The sequence below is a fragment of the Cupressus sempervirens genome, chromosome 5 (genome assembly GCF_028749045.1).
Source record: "Cupressus sempervirens isolate cs-2001-9-10 chromosome 5, ASM2874904v1, whole genome shotgun sequence".
In the NCBI taxonomy this organism is placed as follows: Eukaryota; Viridiplantae; Streptophyta; class Pinopsida; order Cupressales; family Cupressaceae; genus Cupressus; species Cupressus sempervirens.
In genome coordinates, this window is record NC_143122.1 from 813,162,572 (window position 1) to 813,183,053 (window position 20,482).

A 20,482-nucleotide genomic window follows, 5' to 3' on the forward strand; every position below is an offset into this window, starting at 1 on the left:
CGAGGGTGAAAACATGCCAACAATTTTTATTTTTATTTTAAATTTAAAAATGTATAGCACCACTAAGTTGATACGATTAATTGCACATGTTAAAGTTTAGATATAAAAAGAAACAACTACGTGACCTTCTAACGATGTTTTGACACTTCCATTTAAGTTTATGATCAATGAGTAAGGAAAAGATCATTAAATCTAAGCATTCGTTATTAAATTGACTTCGACATTAGTTTTGTTATTACTTTAATGTTAAAGTAATCTATTATAACTAGAATAATTAAATCAAATTTTCAAATCTTGCAATACTAAACAATTATCTAGATGAATAATCAACACTTGAAATTTAATCTAATAATCTAACTTAGTTTTACAACCTTTACTAATCTAAAACATTTAAAGATAAAATAAGACTAACTTTCAATTTAAGGACAATATAATCACTTATAATAATCTCGTTTAATTTTAAGATGGGTTAAATATGCTAATGAACTTATCTTAGACAACATATTTGCCAATAATGATCCTAACTTTTCTCAATACATAAAACTTTACTAAATACTAAATTAACTTTGTAACCTTCTCAACAACTTAATATCAAAAAGTGAGGTCGACTCAATAGATTTAATACATTTATTATTATCCTCTAATATGTTAACAAATCAAAAGATTAATAAACAATATAATTGAATTCTTTTAGTAACAATTTAAGTAAATATAACTCTAATTATTTCGGAATTATAATCATAGAACTAATTATCTAAGATAACACCTAGCATTAAGTTAATTAAAACTTTATTAAATCAAACATAAACAAGACCTCTAACCTTGAAGCACACTTTGATATCCTACACACAATTAATACTATCTATTATATAAAAAAGAAAACTAGTTAGTTATGATTCACTAACATTAACATATCACCACTACCCTAATTACGTTCCACTCCAAATTTTTAAAAAAAATTTATTAAATAAATTGCTTTGGAAATTAAGGTAACTAAACAACACTTCGATCTTGCAATAAATTTTTTTAATAAAAATCTATTCATTAAAAACCAAGTTAATTAATCTTCACCTCTATCTTTAGTTTAGAAAATAATTTTAAAATTCCTTAAAAAAAAACACATTCATTAAATTACGAGGGAAAAAAAAAACTAACGAAACCCCACTTAAATATAAAACTAAACTAATTAAATAACTTTTACTAATACTAAAATAAATATAAGTGTTAACATTGCTAATGTCTATGGTACTAACTCTCTACTACTAACTAACTACCATAATACTAACATATAAAGTCACCACTAAAATAAATTATTAATAATTAAGTCTAACTAAATTGCATTTAATTAATTTTATTAACATTAATAATACTATAACTTTTATCTACACTAATTTAAAACTAAACTTTATTAAACCCTACAACTAACCTAACTAGCCCGCACTAACCCTCAACCCACTCGCATGCTACGTAACACTAACCCTACACTCCCCCACTTGCTACACACCACCCGAAGCTTCCTTGGGTGGTACCCCAGGTCGGTATGCTGTCTAAGCCTGGCATGGTAGAGGAAGATCAGACGCTATGAAAGGGAGAGATAAGGTGCCTTATACTCAAGCCAAAACATTAACTTAAGTGCCCCTCCAAACATACTATTTCCCTAGCCCACGGATGGTCTATGTGAGCCTATGGAAATCTAGGAGGATACAAGGGGTACTTTAACCATCAATTCATTGACTTTAATACACAAGTTCAGGTCTTCCCTCTGACCAAGCTAACGCTAAGGAATGCTTGAGTGGGGGGAATAAGTTATCACATAAAGGTTAGTTGGTGAGTTTTCAGGATAAGTTAAAATAGAATTAGTTAGATATTTTAATTTAGGTATTTATTTTTTTGTTTATGGAATTCTTTGGTATTATTTAGATTTAGAAAATAATCTTTTAGGGGAATCAATCTAGAATATGCTCTGTTACAACATAAGAGATAAAACACTTTGTCATACAAAATCCAAAGAGTGTTTTACTCTTGGGGAACTTTTTTTTGGAACCATTTTTTTTTGTGCTAAATTTTCTAATGTAATCTCATCTTTTGACAAGGGAATATATATTCCTTTCTTTTCTAATTAGATTTAAGCCAACTATTTTTAATAAATCGAGTGCAATATTATTGATTTTTCCTTCTAATGTTGATTACAAACATCGAGTTCAATTATTACTCTGATTTCCTAAGAAATTACAAAATTAAAATGAAGCCTAATCAAGCATCAAATTCTCTTTAAATTACTTTGAATCTTAAATTGTATAATAGTATATCGTCATCCTATCAAATTAGTCTAGAATAAATGAACATGATTACCAAACATGAGAATACTGCAGTGAGGTGGAATTGTCGTCACCTCTAATATCAAGTAAATGTAAGAAAAATTGAATACGATAATCTCATATGCAAGAAACATTACTCAATATTTTCTCTTCTATTAATCAACTTGGTTCAAGGATCCATCGGGAAAGAACCAGTAAGAAAACCCGACATCTTTGCCAAATACATCAAAATTTAAATAGATTTTTAAATAATGTTACCATTCAATTGAATTCTCTTCTAGGTCTTTCATAAGAGGTCCTTTCCAATATCTTCAATGCACCAAGGGAACCATGGGAAGGACAAGAACTAACCCAGAGATAAAACAACATATATGATGAACAATTCAAGCATGCATTCCCAACCCGGTTTTGCACAAATGGTTCAACATTGAACCAAAATAGGGGGAGGTGGATTTTCTCAATAGGAGACGTCAATCACCATACCATAACATAGCCCTTTTGGGGCTAAAATTCAAGAACTTCCATTCTTCTACAAATGCCCTTTCGAGGCCAATACCACAAGGATTTTCATTCCTTCCCTTCTTCAAGAATTCAAATTTTCATACAAGGTATGTGATGACAAGTAGGGGCCCATACACCCTACCCTCTTTCCCTCTTCTCACCATGAGAAGAGATTCTACACTATTGAGGTCCAACTAAGGCCCTTCCCCCGTCCATGACCACTTCTTCCCTATCCAAGGGTGAGTAATGCCAAACACAACCCACAAAAATCTCTTCAAAAATCAAATGAAACATGAAGGAAACCATTCAAGAAAACATGATTCAATCCCTTCCAAGCATACCCAACATACATACATGTATTCCAAAGAAAATCACAATAACATAAGCATGAACCAAGCATGAACAACATGAACAAAGGAGATGAAGAACTCCTACCTTCATAATATGGTTATGGTACAATGAACACGTTTATGATGAGCTGTTCCTTCCTTGTCTTCAATCTTCAAAAATCCTCTCTAAAACTAGAGATTGGGTAACAACCCAAAAACTTCTCCAAAATGCATCTAAGTATGATCCTAACTCAACTAGGCTTTAGGTAACCCCAAGGTGGAGTTTGAGTCACCAACTCATGAGAGAGACAAATAAATTTTCGAAATCAACCAAAAGTAGGGTTTTTGAGTGACCCTAAAAGTCAACCTAAGAGGCTAAGGGGGTGGAAAGTACTCCCAACCCATACCCTTACCCCTAGGATACTTAAATTTAATGTTTTTAGGCCTAAAAGACTTAATAAAAACCAACAAAAGCTAGGAGAATTTTAAGACTATATAAGAACCTCCAAAGAAAGACAATGCAAATTAGCACAAATAGAAAGGGGTTTAGTCTCGTCTTTCCATTAGATTTCCCGGTTAAATATCCTATACACTAATTGCACACATCAGTAGTTCAAGAAATCACTTGCATATATGTAAATTATGTATCAGGAAAATCATGTAAATTTAAAACATCCATCTTTCTAATAATCTACTATTTAATTCATTTCTACTCTCATTTAATCATCAACAACCACATAATCAATATAACATAACTTATTCCTTAATTTAGATTAAGCACAAGTATAATAATCGTTAGGCATGCATATACCTAAACATCATAACGTCACCAATAGGGCATATGGTACCATCTAAATTGCATATAACTTAATCATCAAGGTATCAAAATCAACATCCTCATTATGAGGTGAAAACACTTCGTACCATCATTAGTAAAAATTAATGTTTTAACAGTTGAGGTGATGTAGTAGTTCTCGAATCACTAAGCATTTAAAACATGGATGAATTAACTGATCTCAATATCATTAGGGCCTTCACAACTTAAAACATTACATCTTATCCATTTCAATCTCCTATAGAAATTTTAACAGAGCATCCGTATAGATAATTACATACAAGGAGGGGCCTCACAAATATCTATTGACACTTCATTGAAGCATTTTTTAATCAATAAATGACTGGACATTTATTTTATTAATTCTAAATTTTGTTTATATTTTTTCCCATTCAAAGCGTGGGCACTAAAGCAAAAATAATGGAAAAGAAAATCCTTGATGTTGCCTGGGACAATGATGTCCTAATTCCCAATTATTTTACAATTCCCTTTTCTACAAGGGTCTTAGGATTCAAGGCATCCCTTCCCTTAATAAATACAAATTCCTTAAAATATTGTTAAAAGGACTTTGAAAGGGCATACCCTCCCTTACAACTCAACCTAATGTAAATCTTGTTTTTCTTACATCAATTGATATTACTGAAAATAATACATAAGCTTTATCAATCATCTTTTTACCTCTATGATTTGAACTACCTTTTACCCACCTAAACATAAGCCCTCAACCTTTCTACTAATTGAAATTGTTAGTATAAGGAGAATGTCTTCCTATCGTATCTAATATAACCATTTATTTCCCAAGAAATGTTCTTATTCACAACATAAATAAGAATAAATTGCATTCCATGCCACAGACAAACAAAAAATTCTTGATTGTAAATAGCTTTCTTGGTGAGAAGTCTAATGAATCAAATACTTAAAACTTTTAGAAAACCTAGTTTGATGAAGGAAATTGACACCATAGATTAGCTAAAGGCCAAAAGATACAAATAGTTAAGAACTTTCCTAGCCTATATTATAAAGACAAAACACCATGAATCTATGAATAGCCTTAGAATGAAATAAATTTACAATCACACATATAGAAATCATAAATCCACATTTAGATTAAAGTTCTATTGGAGAATTCTCTCAACTACAAAAGAACAAGTCTTTATACTGAAGATGAGAGAAAATATAGGTGTACCATCAACTAGATCTGATGCAAATTGGAACATCCTCATTGTTGACTCATTCAAGAATTGTGATGAGTTGGCTGATCTTTATGACTGTCATTACTCCTCCATTCTCTCGGTGGTTTGAACAATTCCAATAGGTGAAAAAATGTTTTTTAAACTTGTGATGAACTGTTGCCTCCTTTATCAACTTGCCTCTGCATGATCAACCTGGTCCTGCAATGTAGGTTAGTAGTACAAGCATCCACCTCATTCATTACACATGGCTTTCATCAAATTTACATTAGATAAAATAACTATGCATTCAATCCATAGCTGCAAGAAAACAACTTATTTGTCTATGGGAATTTAATCACACTTCAACTATTCACATAGATATGGAATAATCTAAAGGTAACCAGTTTCAACATAAGTTTCTCTATAATAAGCAAAGTTCTTCCAATTGACCATATATTTCAAAAACACATATACTGAAGTATTTGGACCTTTAGTGTCTTGTAAGATTCTTTGGGAAACCATACTAAAAATAGTCAAGTCCTAAGCTAATTATCAGAAATGCATATAAACATGGGGCCATAAAATGGCCTCATCAGTTGGAAAACTCAAGATAGCAAACCTAAATTAGTTCATAGTTTGTGGTTTAAAAGATTGGGTATACATCATTCACATACTTCTTATTCTTGAAATGTTTGAGACCATTTTGTTGATTTGTTTTCTATAATGCTAGCTTGCCTAACCCTAAAAGTAAATTATCATCTTCTTGAAGTAGATGTATACATTTAAACCCTAAAGGCTAAATTTCTTTTTGACCAACATTTCAGCTCGTCTGATGATGTTAGCTAAAATATGGGTGTTATACAACTACTTTGTCCATGGTGACAATTGTTGGCCAAGTGAATATCGGTAAGATTGTCAAAATGAAGGAAAATAGGTCAAGAGGATAGTCAAAGTGTCAAGACAAAAAATGTGCTAAGATGAAAGTGATAATAGGGACAATAGCTGATGAAACTGCTCACAAAATATTTAAAATTGTACTGTTCAGTCCTAAATTTTGCATGGAGATTAATGTGTTGATAATGCTTGCATGAGAGGAGTGTTACTAATGAAAGATTAAGGATCATGCATGTAGCCTCTCTCCGCAACTTCAGTGTCATCATTACATTGTGCCAAGTGAAAATGCTTCCAAAAAAAAGATTTTGCACTAAAATTAAGTGACAAGTAAACTAATTGAGATGCAGAAATTGAAATAGACACCTTCAAATTGTCTATTTTCTTTGATTGCAGTTGTCACAATTAATGCTTAGAAAGATAATTAGACTTGGGAAACAAAATTATTTATATGATTGTCATAATAGAAAGAGTAGTTGATGTCACCTTTCTCAAGCATAAAAATATGGAGTCCTCCAATCTTGATCTATGTATGAATAGATGTCTAGGGAGATTAATGCATTGGCAGGTTTGACATGATAAAAAAAATTGTAAAGGAAAAAACAAAGGTTGTATGCATTGGGCATATACTCAACGTTCACCTTGCCATAGAAGACCATTATATTCTCCTTGGTTCAATCTATGTTGTCATGTGCATGTACTGTAGGGGATCTTCTTTGAACTATAGTAAAAGGATAAATTGATTGCTTCATGACTTGTTAAAAAGTAAATATTTTAAATTTTAATCTACATGTAAAAAGAAAATTAAACAAAAAAATAATAATCTGGGAAAGGATAAGGAAAAAATTAAAATACTTACGTCTACAAGCATGATTTTTTGAATCCAAAAATTGACCTCACTAACTACTTACTATCAAACATCATCTCTAACATTTGAAGCCATATTCCATTGCTTGCTAACAAATATTCTCTTAGAACAAGTTTTTTATTGTGGAAAAGCCCACAAGGTAAAGTAGGTGACACATTGTTGAATTAGCTCATTGTTCTTTGTGAACTCTTTCATTCAAGAGAGGATTCAAGCTTCTCATTATCTTATTTCTGTACACACCCAAAAAAAAATTATTCCTTTGAAAAAAAAAGTTTTAAAGACATTTGAATACCATAGGAAAGACTATTAAAACTTTGGCTTTGATAAAAGCTCTCCTTTTTTAGCCATTTTCAGTCATGTTGACACTTTGGAAATTTTTGGTAACCAGGTCAGTGACTGACAAGGTTTGTCCAATCTTTGGTTTTACTAAAGTCTTTTTATTTCTCTCTTACTAAAGTCTTTTTATTTCTCTCTTTATTGAAATCCTAGTTTCAAAGTGTTACTTTTAAAGTGCCCAACTTCAAGAGTTAATTGTTTTTGGTCTATCATATTTAGTCTATGTTTTGTGTATCAATGAGATCAAAGGGGGGTATTCTTGTCTTTCTAGAGATTCTAGAGACTCTCCATTCTCTTTTGCTATCTTGATCATATGTTCTTGGCCCTATTCATTATCATGGTCCTTATTACCAAATGGAGAGCTTCATCTTAGACATAGGGGTCATTAAGGATCCTTTGATATTACTGGTTCACATGAATATGTCAATGTGATAGTGTTTATTGCTTCATACCATTATTAACATGTTTACAGTTTTATTGTTCCAAAATGAATCCAAAATTTGAATCTTAAATGTTTATAGGGTTTATTAACAATAAAACCTATTTGTAGTGTTGATTGTTCCCTTACATTGTCCAAAATGAATACAAAATTTGAATCTATAGTGTTTATAGGGCTTGTTGTTAATAAACCCTATCTATAATGTTTATTGTTCCATACCATTATCCAAAATTTGGCCTCACTGACTATTGACTAATTATTGTTCCATACTGTTATTAACATGTTTTAATCTCATTATTAGTCCCTGCCTTATATAAGGTAGGGAACTAATGTTCCTGTTGGACCCTTACCATTAATTCATACTGGAGAAATAAAATTTTAAAGCTAAAGTTTTAGTGCAAGTATTTTTGAATTGAATTATATGAAACAAATTTCTATCTTTTGATTGGTTGGAGACCAATTTCCTAGGGATATATTGCTTTTTCTAATTGAAAAAATGAGAAAAAAAGAAAAGCGATAAGAACAAATTTATTATTGGTCGGAACCTATGACAACGTGTCTGATGCTGGGGAAGGAGAAAGTAGAAAAGTAGAAACGAACAATGAAAATTTATAAACAACATAATGCTATTTTCTTTATAATTTAATGCTTTCTTAGCATCTGGCATACATAGAAGCATATCATGTTTTGTGCCTTTCCTACATTTTCTGCAACTTATGTTGTACCACAATTCAATATCTACAACTTTTTGGGATTTTCCAACATAGTCCTCTCTGTAACTAATCCCTACTATTAAGGTCCATTTAGTGTTGGATAAGCAAGAGACAAATGGCAACATGGACTATTACAAAGCTAGACTGCTATAGGCAAAAGAAAAAAAAAATTGTGTATTTTTGGGCATTGCCATTCAGCTTCCTCTTGCAATTTTATAGCTCTTAAGAATTACCCATATAAAATAGCATATGTATTCATACAAATTATAATAAAATATGAATGGACTTGAACCTTTTTTTATATCATAGTAGAATTTTTTATTTATTAACACATGTCATTTGATCACTAAGTTATAAGTAAATTAAATTATTGTTTATCTTATTACATACTATTGAACTAAAATCACATCATTCAATTTTAAAATTTTAATTTAAAAAATAATAAAAACAATATTCTATTATTCCATTATTATTAGATAAATAGATTTTTAAAAAATAGTAATAAAAAATTCACTGTTCAAATAATTTAAAAATATCTTTAAAACATTCATATCTTTAAATTTTTTTCATTTAATTTAAAAAAAAAATCTTTACCAACTACCTCCCATATCTTTCAAATCTATTTCTAAATCTACATTTTATTCAAATACAAACTTTAAATTGAAAAAATAATAATATTCTTTTAATATATTTTTTTGGGAATAACTAGATTTCTTTTAAAATACTAATAGAAAGTTCACTCTTTAAATATTTTTAAAAAAATGAATCAATTTTCATATCTTTATAATTTTCTCATATTTTAAAATATTTTTTAATATCTTTATCAACCAATTTCCATAAGTATTTACATCTATAGAACCATCTTTAATATAACTAGATATGCAAATGCAAACAATGAAAAATGATCACTTTAAATCAAAATAACTAGATATGGCCTTCACATGACAACAGCTAGAAACAAATGATACAAGCAAAGAAAAATGGCCCCAAGATCAAAATAGTTTTGATAAGCATATAAAATCTTTTATCTTCTATAAAATTAAATCCATATTCTATCCTGCACAAAAAGCAGGGACTCTAGCTCCTCTAGAGCTCTTGTTTAATGTTAAATCTGTAACTTGTAATCCTATTGATCTGATAACAGATCAATCTGATCTATTCTTATATGACATAAAGTAATCCAAATATCTTTACATTATCCTCTTAGGGATATCGACATCTATCCTTAGGATTAATTTGGATTTAACTAAACTCATTTTGTCTTAAGTTATTTTTAAAGTTATTATTTCTTGGAAAAGTCGCAGACTTCTAGGATTAGTTGAAGAATATTTTGGAAGGGACATGTCCCTTGAAAGGACATGTCCCTATGTCTCTCTATTTATAATGGGTATGGTTGAAGTCTAAGAGCACACAAATATACACAATAGCTTGATCCTTAGTCAATATTTCCCATATACAATTTGCAGAAGAAAAGACAATTTTTTAGAATTATATTTCTAATTCAATTCATGACAATACTTTGAAGTTATTCATAGCAAGACTCAAGGAGAGGAAGAAGGTCAAATCTAATCTCTGATTCAGCCATAAAATTTGCAAAAACTTTACATGGTATCAAAGCTTTGGTAGTTGAACCTAGGCTTTGTAAAAATTCTGTAATTATACTTTATCTCTAGCATCTATCTCCTATCTTCAATGTCATACACAATTAGACTCGAGGATAGGTTTGATGGGAAAGAACACTTTGAGGCTTGAAATGTTAGAATCGTGATGATTCTTGAAGAAAATGATGTGAAACAATTTGTTGATAGAGCATCCAAACAACCTAGTATTGAACCTCATAAAACTATATGGAGTAAAGGAAATAGAAAATCCATTTAGATCATATTAGATGGAGTAAAGAATGATATTGTATGTATGTTAACAAAACATCAAACAACATTTGATATGATGAAGGCATTACTAAATGCATATGAGGTCAACAATGCAACTAGAGTTCTCGCACTAAAAAGATAACTAAATCACATACAAATAAAGAAAGGAGATTCAATGAATTCTTATTTCCAAAGGGTTGCTGACATTAGAGATAAATTTTCAAGTATAGGAACCATTATTAGTGACACAAAACTAACATTGGTGGCTATAGATGGATTACTAGATTCGTGGGAAACTTTTGCACAAGTGCTAGAGATAAACTTCTTGACTTCAATAGACTTAAGGGGGATTGTCTTCAAGAAGAATCCAAAAAATTAAAGAAAGGAGGGAAACTAAAAATAGAAGATGAAAAACTTCATGTTCTTAATACAAACTCCTATAAGGGAAAGAAAAAGCATTTTCAGAAGAAAAATGTAAACCAAAAGAATGACAACACAAGAAAGATCTATCCAAAATAAAGTGTTTTAGATGTGAAAAGTTTGGACACTAAAGATCAAATTGTCTTGAGAAATCTAAACAAGAAGTGAACTATACAAATTTTACTAGGAAAGAAGATAACTATGATCCCAAGAATCATGTATTGTATTCGTCACTATCAAATGAAATATCAAGTAAAGAAAAAGTAATTGATAGTGGATCTTCTAGACATATAATAGGATACAAAGAAGCACAGTTAGACACTATATCTAAAAAGGCCAATGGAGAAGTCATCATTGGTGATAATTCGACACATTCTATCAAAGGAATTGGAAATTGAACCTTGAAACTAAAATCAAGAAATTCTCTTCTTCTCAAAGGTGTACTCTATGTACTAGGAATAAAAAGAAATCTAATCTAAATTATAGCCCTTGAAGATGATGGGCATAATGTTGCATTCATGGATGGTAAAGTAATAACTTGGGCAAAGAACTCCTCAATTAAGAAAGTGAAGTTGATTGGTTAGAGAAAACAATATTTGCATGAATTAAATTCAAAATCTAGTCGACCTATTCAAGCCTTAATTCATAAAGCTACAGACATAAATGAAATATGGCACAGAAGATTAGGGCATCTAAATTTCAAAACCTTATCAACTATGGAGAAGATGGTTACTGGTCTACCTAAACTAAATAGAGACCAGTCAAGCATATGCAAAGGGTTGCTCTAGGTGACAACATCAAAATTCTATTTCGTGATAGCACTAGAAAAGCAAATAATGTATTGGAATTAATTCATTTAGATTTATGTAGATCTATATCTGTTCCTTGGAGGATTCTGGTACTATATTTTGTTCATAGATGACTTCTCTAGGAAAACATGGATTCACTTCTTAAAATGCAAAGAATTAGAAGAGATCCTCAAGAGATTTAAAGATTTCAAAACAGTAACTGAAAACTAATCAAGTCATAAAATAAAAATTGATAATGGAGGGAAATACACTTCAGATTCATTTAATAGGTTTTGTAAAGAAATAACAATTAAGAGGGAGTACATTGTAGTAGAAAGAAAGAATAGAATAATTATAGAAGCTGCTAGAGCTACAATCTTTTGATCAAAATTTAGAATATTATCTTTGGGCAGAAGCCTCTTGTATTTTTGTCTATACTCAAATCAAAAGCCCTCACTCTCACCTTAGAGATAAAACTCCTAAAGAAGTATTTACTAAGGTTAAAACTAATATAAGTCATCTTAGGATTTTTGGATGCCCCATATATATCCATGTTCCAAAAGAAAAAAGAACTAAGTTATAACCCTTTGGGAGGAAAGGTATTTTTTAAGGATATAATGAAACATCAAAGGCATATAGGATTTTCATACTTGGATAGAAAAGTATTGAATTTTTGAAGAAGATCTACCATTCAAAAGAGCCCCAAGTTCTGAAGAACCTTCTCCTTTACCTAGTTCTAAAAGGAATACTGAGTCCGAGTCTTAGAGGGAGAAAATAGAAGAAATTGAAGATGAAATTCAAAATCTAAATCTTGGAGAAACTCAAAATTCAAAGAAAAGATCACTTTGGGCCATTAAAACAATTGAGGAAGCACAAGACTATGTTGCACCATCTGGAACAACTAAAGAAAGTAAAAGACCTAAAACATTTTCTAGTTATACAAAAAACATGAATGATTTGTCCAAAACAGAACCAACCAATCCTTTAGATGCTATTAAAGATACAACTTGGAAAGAAGCTATGATAGAAGAATACCAATCTATTATGAAGAATGATGTTTGGGAAATTGTTGCAAGACCTAAAGGAAAATTGGTTGTTTCTTCCAAGTAGATAGTTAAAATAAAGCATGCTACTACGGGTGGCATTGAGAAATATAAAGCTAGATTTGTAGCCAAAGGATTCTCTCAGAAAGAAGGGATTGGTTAAGAAGAAACTTTTTCTCCTATTGCCAGATATATCTCTGTAAGAGTAGTCATAGCAATTGCAACATCAAAGGGATGGAAAGTACATCAGATGGATGTAAAAACAACATTCCTAAATGGAAAGATTACATAAGAAGTATATTTTGAGAAACCTAAAGGAATATAAATTTTGTTTTTGAATTAGATTTTAAATATAAATTCTTAAAAAAATCAACGAATTGAAAAATAAGGAATATTAAAGGAAAATCTAGTTATTTTTCATTTGTGTGGATATAATTTTAAATAGCTAACTAATTTGAGTCACATCTTAATGAGAATTACATATTCATAAAAGCTATCTAGATTGATTGATTAAATGTTGGTAGTATATATACAATTCATGAAATAGTACAATTGGCAAGATACATGTATAATAAATATTATTCTCTAAAAATTAGTCATGAGCAAAACGCTTAAACCAATGTTAAATATGGATGTCCATGAAAAAAATATTTGCCATAAATTTGAAAACTAATGTGCATAATTTAAGTGTCCTTGAAATATGCACTCTTTGACCTTTGCCTTTGTGGTGTATAATTTAGATTATATGTCATTAAAATCATTGAATTGCAATAGAACAATTCCCAAGTGACCTTTTCAGATGGAAGCTTCACACCCTTGTTTAGGTCTCAATAGATAGGGATTGTGGATACAGTAATAGTTATGATGTATTAGGTCCACCTCTAGGCTCATTCATCTTGTGATGCTTAACAATTTTCTTCTATAACTACTTATGAATGAAAGCTTAATGATTGCTAGACTAGAATTGTAATAAATGACATAATTAAATATCAAGTTGGTTTGCATTTACTAGCATGAGTCATTTTTTTCTTTTTGACTTTGAATGGTCAAATTTGATATGTTTCATAAGTGAACTTGTAGGAATGAAAATGTATATTACATGATTCACTTGGGATGGGAAGGCATGAATCTCAACGTGAATGAATGCTAGAAAAAACATGTAGGCTAATGATGACCAATTTTAAGAATTCATTTCAAAGATGGATATGATAAAGGAAAAAGTAGATGGATGAAGCCATGCAATGATTTACAATTACGACAAGAGTTTATTTGTATCGAGATGAATGGGACTTAAAATAATGGAACTATCCTAATTATTTGATGTGGTTTCCTTTTGTACATCTATTATAGAAACTTAAGAAATAGTGAAAGTATGTAAAAGGGGTATCTTTTGTCATATATGTAAAAATGAGAGGAAGAGAGTGGCCTATAATTAAGCTTACCATAAATGTTTGTGGGTATGAAAATTGATGTAGATATGGTATATAAATATATTTGAGTAAATTAATAGTCACTGTGCATTACGATAATGTTGTGTTGTTATGACAAGCATTATTGTTTATGAAAAGGGAATCATCATATGAAAGAATCATGCACATGAAGGGAAGGGTTATAATATAATAGATAATATGTTATAAAATTCAATTAACTAACATCAAATCATAAATTTGAAAATTAATTTCCAATGTCAAATAGTTTTTATGATCAATATCTATTGACACTTTGTTGAAGCATTTTCTAATCAATAAATGACTGGACCTTTATTTTATTAATTCTAAATTTGTTTACTTTTTTTCCCATTGAAAGTGTGGGCACTAAAGGAAAAATAATGGAAAAGAAAATCCTTGATGTGGCATGGCACAATGGTGTCCTAATTCCCAATCATTTTACAATTTCCTTTTCTACAAGGGTGTTAGGAAAGGCATCCCTTCCCTTAATAAATACAAATTCCTTAAAATATTGTTAAAAGGACTTTGATAGGGCATACCCAACTCAACTTAATGTAAATCTTGTTTTTATTACAACAACTGATATTACCAAAAGCAATACATAAGATTTATCAATCATCTTTTTACCTTTATGATCCGAACTAACTTTTACCCACCTAAACATAACCCTTGAACCTTTGTACTAATTGAAATTATTAGTATAATGAGAATGTCTTCCTATTAACCATTTGTTTCCCAAGAAATGCTCTTATTCACAACATAAATAAGCATAAATTGCATTCCATGCCACGGGAAAACACAAAACTCTTTATTCTAAATAGCTTTATTGGTGAGAAGTCTAATGAATCAAATACTAAAAAGTTTTAGAAAACCTGGTTTGAGTAAGGAAATTAACACCATAGATTAGCTAAAGGCCAAAAGACAAAAATAGACAAGAACTTTCCTAGCCTATATTATATATAAAGACAAAACACCATGAATCTATGAATAGCCTTAGAATGAAATCAATTTAGAATCACACATGTAGAAATCATAAATCCATATTTCCTAGACTAACTTTTGTAAAATTGATTGGCAGAGAATTGCTTATTAGAACAAAATAAATCCACAGTGGGACTTGAGTAAATCTATAGGTCTAATGAATTTTGTTTACCAATAGCTTCTAAATTGAGATAAAATATTCAAGAATCAAATAAAGAAATATTCAACAAAGTGTTGAAAATTGGCTAATGAAGATAAGTAATTGTTGTCATTTATGGCAACATATGATGTAGATGCTTACAAGAAACCTCACAAATAAAGATACTTAGGTTTTGGTACACAAAAAAAATTTCTAAGTATGAATTTGGTTTATAGCAGTGTATTGTTTTGTATGTAACTTTTTATTGACACCATATTATGACTAGCAAAGTTAGATGGAGATCGTATACATGTTGATGATGATGTGTATAAGCTCAAAAGTCAGTACGAACTATACAAAAAGAGATATTTTTGTTTTACCAATTAAACAAGACAACAAAATTAAAAGAAATGAATTATTTTATTTACAAAATAATTGCTTGACCAATTAGGGCCGACATCCTAGATGTTTACTCTTAAGTTGGAAAAGTGTATTACGGTCTCAGCTGACCTAGAAGAAATTTGTGTAAAGGCATGGTATCTATGCAAGGGACATCTTGCAAATTAAAATGTAGAAGTTGTGATATTTTGTGTTGAGCAATTGTATGCAAACTTTTGTGAAAGTGATATATGCAAAGTTTTGTAAAGCTATTTTGTGATCCAGGATCATGTTGAAGATTAGAGATCAGTCAAGAAAGAAGTTATAGAACCTATTTTCCAAAAGTCTAATTACTTGTTTTGGTAGTGATCTCTTCTTGTAATTTGAAGTGCATGTTTCGGCAATGCACTCATCTTGCATCTATTGTATTGCAACTCCTAACAGGGATTCAGAATCTCCTAATAAGGACTCTCTATACTAAAATTTCTCATTGACTCCTAACAGGGTCCATCCTCTAACAAGGAACTTACGTATCAGTATATTATCTTGTGGGTATCATCCCCACTAGGGTTTTCCCTTGGCCAGGGTTTCCCTAGTTAACAAAATATGGTGTTATGAGTTATCTTTGTGCATGGTTATTGTTATTGTTTAGCATTACTTTATTACTTTATTATCTATGGTTCAAATTAATAAATAGTATCTAGATGGTGACTAAACTTTTTAAATTACTGATTCACCCCCCTCTCAGTAATTTCTATTTCTAACAATTGGTATCAAAACATAGTTACTTAGAAGAGGCTTAACATCTTGAGTAAGATCACTTTGGATATGGAATAGTTGATCAAGAACCTTGAAGAGGCACTTGAAAAAATTGATCTCCTTATTAAAGAAATAGATAAGCTGAAGGATAGATATGAAGACTCTAAACTATATATCAGATAATTGAAGGACAAGATTGAACATCTCAAATCCAAGCCTGAATCTTTTGAATCTAAAACTAGTGATGAAGATTATTTGAAGCTGAAGAGAGAGTATAAGATTTTGAAGCATGAATTGAAGATTACCAATTTGAAGTTGACTTTGAGGAGTGTTCCTAGCAAAGTTGAATATGATTTGAAGATAGAGAATACAAATCTTAGAGCAAGTCCAGTGAAGAAGACATCTGAATTTGAAACATTGAAAGAAGATCATGAAGAACTTCATAAGTACAATACTATTGTGATAGGTGAATTAACTCAGTGCAAGCAACAACTTGAGAAGATTTATTCTAGTAGAGAAAAACTTGATGATTCTATGTCAATACAGTGACCTACCTATGATAAGACTAGTCTTGGTTATCTATTTAACATGTTTGCAAAGAAACTTGAGATTAGATTAGATCTGAAAGAATAAGATAAATTTGATGATAAGATTGAATCCAGTCAATCTTTTGATAATCCTAAAGAAGTTGGACAAGACAAGGAAGTTGAGATTTTAGATGGACCAAAGCAAGTGGAATCTCCTAAAGAAGCCAGGTATGATTTTAGAGGTAAGTGTTTTTCATGTAGTGAAATAGGTCATATGAAAAGAGATTGTACAAATAAGTCATTTAATCATGTTAAGGATTTTTATTGTCATAATTGTCAAGATATGGGTCATAAAGAAATTGATTGTAGGAAACCTAAATATGATAATGATAGAAGGAATAGTAGAATGTCTGGAAATACTAACCCAGTAGATAGAAGAAGATCTAATGAAAGAACATCAAGAGAAAGAAGACCTTATGAAGAAAGAAGAAAGATTGTGTGTTATAAGTGTAACAACTTTGGACATATAGCTGGAAAGTGTCATCACCTAATGATCAACATAATCCTAGAAGCCAAACTCTAGTATGTTAGTTATGCAATAACTTCAAAAATACAACAAAGTATTGTAGAATGGAGAGAAACTTCAGAGATAGAAGGACTAATGAAAGAAACTTTGGAAACAGAAGGAATAATGGAAGAAACATCAGAAATGATAGAAGGAATCATGAAAGGAACTCTAGAATGAAGAAAGACAATGAGGAACAAAGAAATGTAGTCAATGAACTTTGAGAAGAACTCAATGAGGAATTTGTAAAAGGATTAAACATCTCAAAAGAAAATCTAGAAGATGATGAGATAGGAAGATCAAAGTCAGTAATCAAATTTGATTCAACTAAGTTTAATTAAGCTTGTTCATAGCATCAAAATTTGTAACTTCACTCAGAGATCGAAGTATGGGTAGCAAAGTTGGGAAAAGGTGTATCAAGATAAGTTTAGATTGTACCTAAGCTTGCTTTAAATTTGGAGCTTATCTAAACTAGTTGTGAAGGAATTAAGAGTCATTTTTATTATAGGGAAAGTTAATTCTATAGCACAAGATAAAAACTATGTTCTTACTAAGAATTTCATGGAGTGAAGTTTTGTGGAACATTGTCATGATTGAAGGAAGCTATAGTAAATCTCGGGTAGCATCTGAAGATCGAATAGAAGATCTTGAGCATATATTTGAATTCAAATGTGATTGACAACTTTCTTATGTTTGTAAAGTACACAATTAATGCAAGTTCAATTTGAATGAATAAAATGGAGTACAAACTTGATTACCACTTTATTGTGATTGCATCCAAAGCACAGAGCACTCAGAAGCGACTTGATAAGGCAATTTCAAAGTAAACCCTATTTTCAAAAAAAGTATTTTATCATTTATTCACAAAATTAATTTGGTAAATTTTATATTTGTTAGAACCATGGATATCTCTATAATTCATAATGTTGAGAATGATGAGAAACTAGAATTGAAAGTTGTTTCCATGAAACCTATAGAAGAAACCCTAATTCAACATCATCCATTACTACAAATAATGTAGTTTATTTAGAAGATGTAGGAAGTTATCTTACTAGTAGGTTTGAATCTATTGGGAGTGTGAAAATGAATAAAGATATGGAATATTAGTCTTTAATCATGCTATAACTCTGAAGCCCAAATTTGAACATTTGAGAGAACTAAACCTATTGAAATGTCATTTCTATTAAGAATTGGACACAGATCATATTAAGTAGAATTCATGATAGAAAAGTGTGGATGGAAGATAATGTAGTTGATATTTCAGCCAACCTTATACATGAGGTAATTGGTCTTAGTAAACAAGGCAGTGTACCTATAGGAGAGAAACTTGTTAAGAAGAATGTTGAGAGTTACACCAAAGCAATTTATAATGGGAAGGCCATGGTGATTAAGAACATTAAATAGATTGATGTAAGATTCCTGAGTAGAATCGTATGCAAGTTCTAAGATTGATGAATTGTCATATGGATTCATTTATGCAGTCTACAAGATATATGTTAAGAAGGAACAAGCTAATCTTAGTGAAATGCAACTCCTTGAGAACCTAGAGAAAATCAAGAGGACTAAGAATGGTGGGTTTAGATTCTAGTCATTAATCAATAATTTATTCTTTCATGTGCTTAAGAGATTTCCATATTTTTCAGTCACAAAGATTATGAGCAATGATAGATGTACAATGTAGAAAATCACAAATGTATGTAGAAGACATCCAATAGATAAAATCTTGGGAAGTGGGAATCTGATAATGAAAACATTTCAGAATGAAATGAGACAAAGATTTAGAATTACACCTATAATTGTGGATAGATTTAAACAAGATATGTGTTATGGTTGATATAGATATTACTTATATTCAAGTAGTAGAACCTCGAGAAATATTCTTGATCCCTTAGGTTATGAGATAAGCGATGATACAAAAGTTGAATACCTTGATTTATTATTGAACTCTGAGAAGGACCAAGCTGAGTACAAATTTGGAATCTATGATGAGATTACCGAATCAAATCATCAGGAATCTTTGGAAAAAACATTTCACAAGAAGATAGAGACAATAATGAAGAAAGTTTTATTAGAGGCCGATATGACTAAGAGTGAGCCACAGATAGTTAGGTAGACTATGAAACAAGGTATATTGAATTTGCAACCTTTGTTAGCATCTATTACAAAGACATCTTCAGAATAGAGCATTCCTTATGTAGTAGTATTAGATGTACAACCAAGTGAACCAAAGAGGAAATTAGAAAGATTAGAGGAAGTTGACTGCCAAGACAATAAGGCTCAATCAACAAGACACTAGACCAAGAAAGAGACAAAAGACATTGTTTACAATTCTTGAGTCTACCAAAGAAGTAGAAGAACAAGAAGCTAAAATGATAAAGAAGGTTACTACTTCTAAACAATCAAAAGGAAAAAATTGACAACCCTGGAAGCTGAAGATAGAAAAGATAAATTTAACCATTTCTAATGAAGGAAATTTTGTGCAGATGAACAAATTTCATGAATTATATAATAATTTTGAGAAAGACTAGTTTGATATCTCTACTGTGACATACATGATAGCCAATAATTAGAAACTCAAGGATATTGAAGGCACGATAAATCGAAAAGTCTATGATAGACTCATTGAAAAGATGGCTCCAACTTGAGAAGAGGACATAGAACTTCATAAGTCTATGCTAAGGACTATATGCAAGACTAATGATGAAGAAGAAATCAGGAGATTGTTGAACAATCTAGAACCTTACTTGAGAAACTAAGTAAGACCATTTCTATTTATGGTGGGTGAGAAAGATAAGATAAGAAGTGAAACTACAACAACTATAAGTCACATGTTGATAGAGTCCAAGGAAACATCTTCACCAACACCCAGAACCTTGGAAGTGTTAGTAAGTGGTGATACAATGCAGATAGATTAGACCAATGTTACCATCAACATTGATGATACTAACCCTTTTGAGAGTTTGGAATAGAATCAACCTAATACTGAGGATATTGGAGATCAATTGAATGAAATTGAAGAAGAGAAGAAGTTATTAGAGGAAGAGAAGAGGAAAATAGAAGAGACCAAGAAAAAATTTCTTGAAGATGAGATGAAAGGAAAAGTAGAGGAAGAAAAGAAAAGATTAGTTGAAGAAGAAATGAAAAGGAAAAGACAGGAAGAT